Here is a 15,000-nt window from a genome sequence, read left to right on the forward strand (position 1 = left end):
CAAAACACTATATAAACCCCATATCAAAAAAAAGAAAAAAAATAGTACATAACACACAAAACACAACATTTTAGACCAGACTTAAGATCGATTCTACGCAGGTGCAAAATGTTTTAGTTCCCTCAGGTCTGACAAATGATTTCGTAAATAACACAAGAATAATATCCTTGGTTGCCACGTTCCATTTAGACACTTTCGGTAACAGCAATATCGGTATTATGAGTGTGTTATTGTTATGGCTACACCGTTATCAGTTTTATTTTTATTAGGTGAAGTATGTTGTGTATCATTCTCTTTATCATTATCATTATCGTTATAATTATCATTACTGGAATCAATATCATTGTTACTATTATTATCCTTATCCTTATTTCTGTCACTATCATCATCATCATTATTGTTATTGATATTAACAGTTATTGTTATCATCATTATAATAATAATTAGCAGTAGTAGTAGTAGTAGTAGTAGCATTATCATCATCATCATTAATATTATCACTACTAGTATCATTATGGTTATTATTATTTTCAATATCATTATCATCATTGATATTATTATTATTATCAGTATTATTATTATTATCATTATTATTATCATTATTATTATTATCTTTATTATTATTATTGTTATTATTATTATTATTATTATTATTATTATTATTATTATGATTATTACTATTATCATCATTCTTTTCATTTTTGTCATTATCACTATTATCATTATCAATATTACTGTTATTAAAATTCACATAATCGAAAATGCCAGAGCTATTACTAATATCATGATCATTATTATCATTGTTGTTATCATTACTCTTTTATCATTATCATCATCACTATTATTATCGTATTATGAATATCATCACTTTTCATTATTATAATTATTATAGAAATTTTGTTATCATTATTAGTTATTATTATTGTTATCATTATTATCAAAATCATTAGGATCACTGTTACATTATCATCATCATCATCATAGATATCATAACATTATCATTATCATAATCATTGTTGTCACTATCATTATTGTCATGGTTAGTGTGATTATCATTATTAATATCATTATAATTTTTTTCATTATCATCATTAGTAGTAGTAGATGTAATTGCAGTAGCAATAGTTGTTGATGTTATTGTTGTTGTTGTTGTTGTTGTTGTTGTTGTTGTTGTTGTTGTTGTTGTTGTTGTTGTTGTTGTTATAGTAGTAGCAGTTGTTGTTGTAGTAATTGTAGTAGTTGTAGTAGTAGTTGTTGTAGTAGCAGTAGTAATAGTAATTGTTGTTGTGTTGTTGTTGTAGTTGTAGTACTAGTAGTAATTGTTGTTGTTATTGTTGTTGTGGTCGTTGCTGTAGTTGTAGTAGTAGTAGTTGATGCTGATGTAGTAGTAGTAGTAGAAGTAGTAGTAGTAGTGGTTGTTGTTGTTGTAGAAGTTGTAGTAGTAGTAGTAGTAGCCTTAATATTAAATGATAGAGGTAATGCCATTGTGTAAATAATAGAGGTAATACCATTATCGGTACCATTACCATCACTACCACAATCCCCAATCATCATCGTTTCCCTATTAATGTAATTCACATTTGTTTTTTATCCTCGCAACAAACTGATTATGATAATCTTATCTAATGGTAATTCATTGCACTGTTATTTCTGTTTGTAATTGAACATTTCATGTCATATACATTTTCTCTCTGGGAAATTACAGCTAAATGGATTATGGTGAAATGACCAGCAGTTTACACGTGTCATTTTGGTATTTTCGATATAAACATTTTGGAATCTTTGCCATGACTATTTTGACAAAAGGTCACAGTTACAAAGTTTTGTTTTTTCCTTTATTTTATTTTTTTGTTTATTTTTATTATTATTTATTTTTTTTTTTTTTTGCTTTTCTCTTGTTTTTTTCTTTTTGTTTTTGTTTTTTTGGAATTATTTTTGTTTTTATTGATGGTGATGACATGATGATGATGATGATGATGATAATGATGATGATTTTTTTTTCCTTTTTTTCTTTCGAGAATTGTTTTTGTTTTTATTGATGTTTTTATTAATTCACACTTGAAGAATTACATTAAATACACTAAAAGAATTAAATTAAATCACATTAAAATCACCTCTTTCTCAAGTACACTAAAGGCGTCCGTGTTTACCTTTATCGCAATCCGTATAAGTCTTTTATTTTAATTATTGGATCCGGATTATGATACCGATTAATACCACAATGTAATGGCATCTAAGTTGGGTTGATGATTATAATGATAATGATGATAATGGTAATAAGGATGATAGTAATGATGATGATAATAGTAGTAATGAAGATAGTAATGATGGTAATAGTAGTAGTAATGATGGTGATAGTAAGAATAATGACTGATGATGATGATGATATTGATGATGATGATGATTATAATTTTTTTTCTTTTTTTTTCTTTTTTTTCTTTAAAGAATTGTTATTGTTTTTTATTGATGTTGACTGTACTGATGATGATAATGATAGTGATAAAGATGAAGATGGTGATGATAATGACTGCGATAATGATCAAGATGGTGATGATAATGATGAAGATGGTGATGATAATGATATCTAGAATGATGATATGGATAATTATGATGATAAAACTAATGATGGAAATTGAAATGCTGATAAAAGGTAATCAAAATGTTGGTTATTATTGCTGTCAACAATACTTTTATGATGATAATCTTTTATATCATTCATAATCGCCAATAAAATACAACTAATATCATCTATCGAAGTACAATAACAAAGATAATAATGATAATAAAAAGAACAATAACAAAGATAATAATGATAATAACGACAATAATGATAATGATAATGAAAATGGTGATGATAAATATTAATGATAATTCTATTAATGATGATAATAATAGTAATGATAATGCTAATAACAATGGTGATCATAATGATAATGATAGGATGATAATGATAACAATGATAATAGTAGTAGTTGCTGTAGTCGTTGTAATAACAATAACAAAACAAGATTATAGTAATGACTTTAATGGTAATGACAATAACTGATATCATTTACTATACCAATGACAATGATAGCAATGAAGATAACGATAACAGTGATAACATGACAATAACTAGAAGCACTCAGAGAACGCATACCTCCGCCAGGGCAATAGGGTCTCAGACGAAATAAGAATATTCACACTTGAAGAATTGCATTAAAATCACTAAAAGAATTAAATCAAATTACATTAAAATCACCTCTTTCTCAAGTACACTAAAGGCGTCCGTGTTTACCTTTATCGCGGTCCGTATGAATCTTTTTAAAAAATTATTGGATCCGGATTATGATACCGATTAATACCACAATGCAATGTCATCTAAGTTGAGCTGATGATTATAATGATAATGATGATAATAGGTATAATGATGATAGTAATGATGATGATAATAGTAGTAATGATGATAGTAATGATGATAATAATAGTAGTAGTAATGATAGTGATAGTAAGAATAATGATGATTATGGTAATAATATTAATAATTGTAATAACATTAATGATAATAGAAACACAATGTTGAAAAATAAAATAATAGTGATAATTATAATAATAATAATAAAAATGATAATAGTAATAACAATAATGATGATAATAATAATAGTAATGATAATAATAATGATAAAGATAACAATGATGACGATAATGATAATGATAATTGTAATGATAATATTAATCATGATAATAATGATAATTTGTATTATCATTATGACGATCGTCATCTTTATCAACATTATTTTCAAAAATTTAAGTCGTTAAATGAATATCCTTATCATTCATAGTTTTCATTTACATCGCCATTTTCATTTACATAATAACATTTCCAATAATAGTAACAACAAACAGATGAAGAAGAAAAAATAGCTGCTCTCTCATTACGTCAAGAGAACAAGGTAACATTCAAGTAAAATAGAGATTCCATTTTATACCTCTTTTTGTCTTTCCCATTTCACGTTTAGAAAAATGCGCGCTAAGAATGTTTTCTTCCCGCGCTCTCTAACGGCTCCCGAGAGCGCGGGAAATTTAAATCTCTGAGGATGAATTTTCGACTTGCAATTCTTCCGTTTTTTCTCCCTTGCTGGTCTTATATTCTATTGTATTTGTCTAGTGTTTTTTGTTGTTGTTTTAGCTTCGCTTTTCTTGCCTCCCTATTCTTATCTATTTTTATCTTCGTCTTATTTTTTTTCTCTCTCTCTATTTATCTATCTATCTATCTCTTTCTCTCTCTCATTCCGTTTCTCTCATTCTTTCTCTCTCTCTCTCTCTCTCTCTCTCTCTCTCTCTCTCTCTCTCTCTCTCTCTCTCTCTCTCTCTCTCTCTCTCTCTCTCTCTCTCTATCTCTCTCTCTTTCATTCCTTCTCGCCTTCTCATTCTCTCTCTCCCTCTCTCTCTCTCTCTCTCTTTCTCTCTCTCTCTCTCTCTCTCTCTCTCTCTCTCTCTCTCTCTCTCTCTCTCTCTCTCTCTCTCTCTCTCTCTCTCTCTTTCTCTCTCTCTCTCTCTCTCTCTCTCTCTCTCTCTCTCTCTCTCTCTCTCTCTCTCTCTCTCTCTCTCTCTCTCTCTCTCTCTCTCATCTCTCCTGTTTATTTTCCTGGTCTCTTATTTTTTCGTGAATAATTTCATTACTTTCCTTTCTTCCTTCCATTTCTACTTCGTCTTTTTTGTTTGCTTATTTTATTTTCATTTTTCTTCTGCTCATATTTTTTTCGCTTCGTTTTTTTATAACCCACATTATCCTTTACTTTTTTCTCTGTTTATTTTTGTCTTCTCTTTATCAACGTTACATCTATTCTTCGACTGTTCTTTGTTGATATGTTTTGTTGTTTGTCTGTTACTCTGTTTATTCGTTCTTTCTTTTATTCTTTTCTCAACAATGTTATCCATATTCCCTATGACCTATCATCTATTTCTATTCCCCCTTCGTTCGTTATCATACTTCTCTTCGTTATTTCCTTTTATTAACTGTTTTATCTTTTTTTTTTCTTTTTTTGTATGTCTTCTTATCACATCTTTATCATGATACTCCTGTTTCCTCGTTTCCTCTTTTATTATCATTATTCGTTCACTCAATTTAGATTTCAGCATTTTCTTTCCCTGTTCCTTTATCTTCAACTAAGCCTCTTTTCTCTATGTCCTATTTCATCTTATTACCAACTCTACCTATTTCTATTTTCTTGTTTTCCCTTATTATCACCTGTCTCTTTTTCTCCATTTCCTGTTTCCTATCAAGAATCTCTTTTTTCTTTCCCTCACTTCCTCTTTTTTTTCATATGTCTTTTCATTCGCAACTCAATCTATTTCCGTTTTCCTGTTTCTTCTCATCTCAACTTCTCTCTTCCTTTTCCCTACGCCCTTTGGATCATCAACTGAGCCTCCTTCCCTTTCCCCGCGTCTTTTCATCAACAACTGGCGCCCCTTTTCCCACTTTGCTTCCCTGCCTTCTTATCACCAACAATACCCATGTATTTTCCACTTTCTTTTCCTTCCCTTGAGCTCGATGGGAAGGGTCCCTCCTCGCTCGCTGTCACACGACGTCTCCAGATTCCCCTAATTTTTGCCTGCTCTCACCTTGATGTCCTCGACGTCGGTGCATCTTTCGAAAGTTTTGCGGATCATGTTTTCCCTCCGGCGAATTTTCCTTCTTTTTTTTCTTCTTCTTCTGTTCTTTTGTTTTCCTATCCAAGCTCTTTCTCCATACATTTTATTCCTTTTATCCACGTAGAAACAGATAAATAGATGGAATAGAAAAGCTAGGGAAAAAATGGAGGGAAAATGTGAAAAACGAAAGATGTATAACCCATCGGACGGCGCCATATTTTGTTGCAGCGCTCAGACTCCCCCGGCCATTGTACCCTTTGGCGGGGTGGAAGTAACGTGACCTGGGCGGGAAAGGCGATTGTGTTATATCATGAGAATTGAAGGTGATATCGTCAAGTGACGCAGAAGTTGCTGAGTATTATTTTTACTCCACTACTTGCGAGGAGAGGGATTTACTCGTGATTATTTTCCCGTTTATTGTGCTTTTCGAGAGCGATCAAGACCTAACGAACCCGGCCAATAAACCTGATATTAAAACAGTTTTCAAAAGAGTAAAGATACTGAACAATACATATATAGATTCTAACGTTTATTTTATAGGACATCCATTCTCGACCCTTTTCATATTTCTGCATTTTTGCCAATTTTCCTTTCGTGGTTTTTATTTCTTCTTCTTCTTCTTTCTCTTTTCCTTCTTTTAACTTAATAATGCAAATAATAATTACTATATTTTTTAAGCATTATCTATGATAAAGGGGAGAAGCAGCAATTAAGATTTTGATTAGAATATAACACATGCTTGGAGTTATGAAACGTGGGTTGTACCCCGTAGACTTCAGCAGTTTGTCACAGGAAGGGGTTCGAAGATCACACCCTAATGCAGTTCTCTGATCGATGATTAAATTGGGGGGCTTTTACGGCCATATATATAACTCTGCAAACACTGTACAATAAATTTCTTTAAATTGGCCATCAATTGCACTACCTGATAAGACATTGCATTCAATATTTCAATTCGCTGATGTAAATTTTGCACTCTATCACCATGTCCCAGAGAACGTCCGGATAATCGTAATCATATTCCCTTTTTTTGTCGTTATTTCTTTCTTTCTTTCTTCCTCTTTTTGGATATGGTAATAACGCTGAGAGAACGACTTTCAGCAGAAGAAAAAAAGGATAAAACATGTGAAGTCGAAACGGAAAAGGAGCCTCGCATTTCCAAATATGATTTCGAAAATTGAAAATGGTGTACGTCTTCCATTTTATCGGCTTAATGCAATCGGATATTTAACGTCATAGACCGATAATTCCTGCAATATTTCACTGTAGGAACCGTTCGAAAATTTCTCTTCTTTGGATATTTTTTCATTTTTTTATTCTTTCTTCTTTTCTTTCGTGGATGGATGATAAGTTTATTGTGTATGAATAGGTGTTGTGAGTGTTAATGAGAGACAGACAGACAGACTGAGAGAGGCATAGAGAGAGAGAGAGAAAGAGAGAGAGAGAGAGAGAGAGAGAGAGAGAGAGAGAGGGGGAGAGAGAGAGAGAGAGAGAGAGAGAGAGAGAGAGAGAGAGGAGAGAGGGAGAGAGAGAGAGAGAGAGAGAGAGAGAGAGAGAGAGAGAGAGAGAGAGAGAGAGAGAGAGAGAGAGAGAGAGAGAGAGAGAGAGAGAGAGAGGGAGGGAGAGAGAGGGAGAGAGGCAGAGACAGAGACTGAGAGAGACAGACAGAGAGACAGAGAGGTAGCAAGTATGTGTGCGTGTGTTTGCATGTGTGTTTCATATAAGCACATATGTCTGCGCGTGTGCGTGTGCACCAAGAAAATACTAAGTAGCTAACATCTCAAGAATGACAAATTGCTTCGCTCCAGTTTCACGTCAGGTATAAATTGCGCGAGTAAAAATATCATTTTTGAAGAGCAGAAACAATAGCATATTATTTCCGTGAACCTATTTTCCATTATGTATATATACAAAAAAAAAAATAAATATCTGTCGGTTCTCTCAACCCTATGCCAGTTCATTTAATTCCGTTAATTATATACCTTGCTGTATACGACAGGCCAAAATCGCGAGATGACCTTACAGATATTGTAGTTAAAAAAGACTATTTCCTTCCTGAATAAAGGGTTGAGCTCTGAAAATAGGAGGATAAAATGCTTTTAAGCTGTCAGGGCTTATGCTGTAGGAAAGACATGTTTTCTAGAATATTCATCATTTTTTTTTTCTTTCTCTCTCTCCTTCATCGTACTCAATTTCCTTGTCACTTGGATAATGTTATAATTGGATTTGTGTTCAAGAAGTGAAAAACATACATTTTGGAAGAAAAAGTAGAAAGATAGACTGATATTAATAAATCATACATTTTGGAAGAAAAGGTAGATAGATAGACTGATATTAATAAATCATACATTTTGGAAGAAAAAGTAGATAGACTGATATGAATAAATCATAAATTTTGGAAGAAAAGGTAGATAGATAGGCTAATATGAAAAGATGTTATGATGATAATAATGGTGATACATATTATGATGACGATAGTGTTGCTAATGATAATAACGATAATAACAATAGTGACTGTAAAATTAACTGTAATAATATTGATGTTAATGGTTAGCAAAATATATAGTGATCAAAATAATGAGGATAGAAAAGTAGTAATTATAATTCACTGATAATGATAACAGGTGTAGTAGCAATGGCAACTATATTAAGAATAGTGATAATAATAATAATGATAACGATGATAATAATTATGATGATAATTTTGATAATGATAACGATGATAATAATACTGATAATGATAATGATAACAAATACAATGATAATGCTAGGATTGATAATAATAGTAATTATAATAATTGCTATCATCTTTATTGTTTTCTATCATTATCATTATCATCATCATCATCATTGCTATCATCCTCCTCAGCAGCAGCAGCAGCAGCATTTTTATTATCATCGATATCATTACTATTAATTATTGTTATTTATATTGTTATAATATTTTTTATCATTATTATCATTATCATTCTATTTTCGTTATCCTTATTACTATTGTCATTATTATTATCCTCACTATTATCATTATCATTACTATTGTTATTATTATTATCATTATTGTTATTACCATCACTATTATTATCATTGTTATCGTTATCATTATTGTTTTCATTGTTGATGTTGTTGATGATGTTATCGTTATCATTACCACATTTGTCATCATCGTTGTTATTATCGTTATTATCGTTATTATCAGCATTATCATTATTATCCATATCTTCACTATCTTCAATATCATTATCATAATCTTAGTTTTCCATTATCAGTATAAATACCATTATTATTATCAATGTAAGGTAATAAATATAACAATAAGAAAATATAAATAACAATGATAATTTCACGAACGGAAACATAAGTGAGATAATGATGAAAATTACTGGAAAAAAAAATAATTGTCTTTGAAACAGTTCTTAGGCAGGAATCCCTAATTCATAATTGCTTTCAGGAACTGTGATTCACAACCGGGGATATATTTCATAGACAAATCATCCCCTGAAATGAATCACACGCCAGAAATGAGAGCAATTAAAGAACAAAGCCTTGTGAGTCACTGGATCTTAACACTCATAAATGCGTCATCTTCAGGAGGTCGGCGTAAGAAACAACTCAAGATAAGAAAGGGGAAGATCTCATCATCAAATCTTTGATAACACGAGATAAGCTCGCCACATACAGGGTGATGTGATGGAATACCCCTTGATGAGAGGAGATCTTTAGCTGGAAAGGAGTTACTTGGTTCTTTTCCTGCGTGTGTGTGTGTGGGTGTGGGTGTGCATATGAGTGTGTGGGTGTTTGTGTGTGTGTGTGTATGTGTTTTTTTTTTTTTTTTTTTGTATGTATAAGCATACTCATATATGTATGTATGTCTGTCCGTGTCCTCTGTGTGTGTGTGTGCATATACATACACACACATATGTACATTTATGTGTGTATATACATTTATGTGTGTGTATATATATATATATATATATATATATATATATATATATATATATATATATATATATATATATATATATATATATATATATATATATACACGCAGTGACAGAAAAACAAGGCAAGAGAGCTTCGCATAAAACGCACTTGCTGTAGCTTCCGTAAATGAAGAGTGAAGCACGAAACATATGTTTGCAAATCTGACAACTAAAATGACGTGTCGGTTCTGGCGTCTCTCCATATTGCCCGATGTTCTGACAACCTTGTGTTCTGCTGCAGGAAAGATGTGTCACGGGAGCCGCTGCGTTCTCTTGCGCTCTTATGTTGTATCTTCGTCTTCTTTTTTTTTTTCTCTCTCTCTCTTTTTTTTTTTTTTTTTGTCTCTCTAGTATTTATTTTCTTAATCTTTCTCTCTGTCTGTTTTCTGTCTCTCTGTCGCTCTCTGTCTGTCTGTCTCTCTGTCTGTCTGTCTGTCTCCCTCTCTGTCTGTCTGTCTCTCTCTCTGTCTCTGTCTCTCTCCCTCTCTCTCTCTCTCCCTCTCCTCTCTCCCCCTTCTCCCTTCTCCCTCTCCCTCTCTTCTCCCTCTCTCCCTCTCCTCTCCCTCTCTCCCTCTCCTCTCCCTCTCCCTCTCCCACTCCTTCTCCCACTCCCTCTCCCTCTCCCTCTCCCTCTCCCTCTCCCTCTCCCTCTCCCTCTCCCTCTCCCTCTCCCACTCCCTCTCCCTCCCCCCCTCCCTCTTTCTCTCTCTCTCTCTCTCTCAAAAATCGTCTCAACCCTTTTTTATTCCTAACATTCGCACTGTCTTCCGAAGTTCTCTCTCGTGATGAACATTCCTAGTGTTCTTTTGTTGCGTGTGTCTTCCTTGTTCACAGATTGGGTTGATGTCTGTGTTTGTGCGGTTCTGATTGTTTGTGTGTTTGTCTGTTTGCATGTTTAGGTTTGAAAGAGTGTTTGTTTCCGTATGTCTGTTTGTGTTTAGTGTTTGTGCGTGGGCGTGTATGTGTGGGTGTGGGTATGTTTGTGTTGTGTGTGGAGGGAGGATGTTTGTGTGTTTGTTATGTGTGTATGTGTTTGTGTATGTGTGTGTGTGTATAGATGTGTACGTGTGTGTGTGTGTGTGTAGATGTATGTGTGTGTGTATGTATAAATGTGTGTACATGTGTGTATAATCTCGAAAAAGGGAGTTATCAATAAACATATTTCCTCTGTGTCTGTACGTATATAGCCCGGAGTCTTCTAATCAGAACTTTTACTTTTAACATATTCAAGAACATAGATACGTTTACTGTAATCACTGAAACTATAATCCCCGGTGAGTGGGGAGGATTTTTTTTCTTTCTCTCTCTCTTTCTTTCTTTCTTTCTTTCTTTCTTGTATTTCGTAAGGTCGGGCGTAGGAATGGGAAGAACACAAAAAAAAAAAATCTTCTTCAGTCTTTGCGTTATCCTGGCGACTGAAACGCCCATTTAAGAAACCTTCCTTTTGCTTATATTTGTCTTTCTACCCGGGGGTGTGATTTCGTTCTTGCTCTCTCTCTCTCTCTCTGTCTTTCTCTCTTTCTCTTTCTCTTTCTCTCTTTCTCACCCTCTCCCTTTCCCGCTCTCTGTTTTTATCTCTCTCTCTCTTTCTCTCTCTCTCTCTCTCTCTCTCTCTCTCTCTCTCTCTCTCTCTCTCTCTCTCCTTCTCCCGCTCTCTCTCTATCTTTTTCTCGCTGTGTCTTTCTCTCTTTCTCTCTCTCCCTCTCCCGCTCTCTCTCTCTTTCTATCTTTCTCCTTCTCTCTCTCGTCTCTCTCTCTCTCTCTCTCTCTCTCTCTCTCCCCTTTCCCTTTCCCTACCCTCCATCCCTCCATCCCTTCTCCCCCACCCCATCTCTCAGACCAAGAACTTCCCCCCCCCCCCCCGAGATGACACGCGGTTGTGAGGGACAAACCGCCACCCCCTCCTTCCCCTCCTTCCCCCCACCCCCAAACCGGGGGCCCAAGATGAATGTCATCAAGCGGGCGACCCGAAATGACCCAGGGGGCACTCCGTCAGGCCAGCCCCGCGCTGAATTAAATCTCCGCCAAGTGCAAATCTTTACGCCCCCCTGATTCCTCCCCCCCTCCCCCCGCCCCTCCTCCTCCTCCACTTTCACCCCCCGCCTTCTGCCTCTTCCCTCCCCACTTCTCCTCCACCCACCCCCTCTTCCCTCCCTCCCTCTCCCTCCTCCTCCACCTTCACCCCCCTCCCTCCTCCTCCCTGCCTTCCTCCCTCCTTCACCCTTCTGTTCCCTCCTCCCTCCTCCTCTTCCCTCCCTCCCCTCCCCCTCCTCCTCCACTTTCACCCCCTCTTCCCTCCTCCTCATCCTCTTTCACCCCCCCCCCCTCTTCCTCCCCCCCCCTCCCCCCGCCGTTACCCTGGCTGGCTCTCCTCTCCGCTGCATTAATTATGTGACCCGGGGGGGGGGGGAGGGGGTCTTGTATATATATGTGTATGTATGTGTGTGTGTGTGTGTGTTTGTATGTATGTATTATGTATCCTCTCCCCTCTCTCTCTCTTATTCTCCCTCTTCTTCTTTCTCTCTCTTTCTCCCTCTCTCTCTCTCTCTCTCTCTCTCTCTCTCTCTCTCTCATTTCCAACCTTTATTTATTATCTCCAGTTATAAGAAGTTATATGCTTGTGAGTTAGACAAGGACTCAGGTGTGTTCATTGTAAATTACGGTTATTGTTCATATTCTTTGTACGAATGTGTGTCAACACATTTCCGTGACGGACACATGAATTATACATATTCACATATATACACTCTAACACACACATACGAATAGACACTCACACAGACACACACATACACACACTCATGTACACACACACAAACATACACAAGCACACACACACACATACAGAAACACACACACACATACAAACACACACACACATACAAGCATACACACACATACAAACAAACACAGACACACACACACACACACACACATAAGCACACTCACCCACACACAACACATACAAACACACACACACATACAGAAACACACACACACACATACAAACACACACACACATACAAGCACACACACGCATACAAACAAACACACACAAACACTTCCCACACACACACATATAAACACACACACACAAACACACACACACAGCACACACACATAAATACACTCACCCACACACAACACAACACAAAAGGCACAAATAACGCATAATTGGGTCCGCATCCGCCTCTCACGGTCGCACAAGCCCCTCACTCGTCGCCAAGAGGATCTTAAAACATCACGAGATTCCTCTTCAACTGTCACTAATACTCCCGCTAACTCTTGACACTTAATGAAGACGCGAGGTTGCGGTGAGAGCTTTCGCTGGCTTTGGACTGACCATATTAAGCGACTGATTTGAGTTGCACGGATACGGACAGGTGCAAGGTGTCGGAATACGTGCGGATACATTGATGAAAGCGTGTGTGTGTGTTGGGGTGTACGTACATGGGGATGCATATATGAGTGCACACACACATACACATACACACACGCGAGCGCGCACACACACACGCATGCACACACACACACATATACAAGTATACATACACATACGCACACAAACATACACATACAGAGTTTAAACATACTCTCCTATACACACAAAATCTCACACACATACAATTACACGCTCATAAACACACATATACATACACTACAAGCCAACACATCCCTAAGTACACATAAACACACAACATAAACACAAACAGACAAACACACACACTCAGGTACACATGCGCACACCAACACATACACACACACACTCAGGTACACAAACGCACGCCAACACATACACACACACACTCAGGTACACAAACGCACGCCAACACATACACACACACACACACAGGTACACATACGCACACCCACACCCACACACACACACACTCATAAAACGTAATATGAAGTTAATGAATGTAATATCTAATGCAGCGTATAATTTCGCTACTCATACGAGCACGTGTATAAGATTTTTCTATCGCAAAGAACTTCTAAAGAAAAACATGAAGGAATATGATTTTTTGGGGGGAGATGAATCCTCTTATATAATTCTTTTCGAGAACAAGTTGAAATTATTTTTTTTTCACCGGCAGAAGATGAGAGATCCATTAACACAGTCGCTAATATGATCTTACTTTTTTGTGTGTTCCTCGACTAGTGAAATTTTCCATCAAAAGCCGGGAGGAGGAATTGGAAAGTGGAAAAAAGAAGGAGAGAGGGAGGAGGCTGGAGAGAGAGAGAGAGGAGAGGGGAGGGAAGGAGGGAGAGAGATAGAGAGAGAGAGGGAGGAGGCTGGAGGGAGGGAGAGAGAGACAGGAGAGGGGAGGAAAGAGAGAGAGAGAGAGAGAGACAGAGACAGAGATAGAGAGAGGTATAGAAAGAGACAGGAGAAAGCAGAGAATAAGAGAAAGAAAGAGAGAGAGAAGAGAAAGAAAGAAAGAAAGAGAGAGGGAGAGAGAACGATGAAGATAGTCAAAGAAAGGATAGATATAAAATGAAAAAGAAGAAAAGAACATATGAGAAACAAACACAGACAAAATGTAGATCAAACATCTAGACCACCCCCCCCCAAAAAAAAAAATGAAAACAAAAACATCCCTCAGCAGTTTGTTCGATTTATGTACGAAATTAAATGCTTCCTCTATTCCCCTTTATTGAACTGACATTTCGGTTAACTTTTTTTAATGGAGCCTGTGGATAAGGGAGGGAGAAAAAAAACGTACCATTATATTACCGCAGTTCGAATGGGAGAGTAAAGTATATTACGCTTTTGTGTCATTGAGATCCCGTGTGAGTGTAGTAAGTGTGGGTTGGGTGTTGAATCGCTGTGGTGAGAGAGATGGCAGGAAGGTAAGAGTGTTTGTTACTTTTTCTCTCTCTCTCTTTCTCTTTCTCTCTTTCTCTCTCTCTCTTTCTCTCTTTCTTTCTTTCTCTTTCTCTTTCTCTCTCTCTCTTTCTTCTCTTCTTTCTCTTTATTTCCTCTCTTTCCTCTGTCTTTCCTCCTTTTTCCTTTCTTCTTCTCTCTCTCTCTCTCTCTCTCTCTCTCTCTCTCTCTCTCTCTCTCTCTCTCTCTCTCTCTCTCTCCCTCCCTCTCCTCTCTCTCTCTCTCTCTCTCTCTCTCTCTCTCTCTCTCTCTCTCTCTCTCTCTCTCTCTCTTTCTCTCGCTTTTTTTCTCTCTCTCGTCTCTTCTCTTCTCTAGCAATTCCCCCTTCCTTCTCCTACTCCACTTCTCTCTTCTTCTTTCCATTCTCCTCCATATCCTTTATCCTCTTTTTATCAATCGCACACTCAGACATGTAGATTAATCTTTCGTGGAAACCATTATGAAAATTAAGAAAAAAAGTAATTAAAAGGGCAGATAAAGAGGATGATTATATCTATA

This window comes from Penaeus vannamei, chromosome 17 (assembly GCF_042767895.1).
Source record: "Penaeus vannamei isolate JL-2024 chromosome 17, ASM4276789v1, whole genome shotgun sequence".
NCBI classification, from domain to species: Eukaryota; Metazoa; Arthropoda; class Malacostraca; order Decapoda; family Penaeidae; genus Penaeus; species Penaeus vannamei.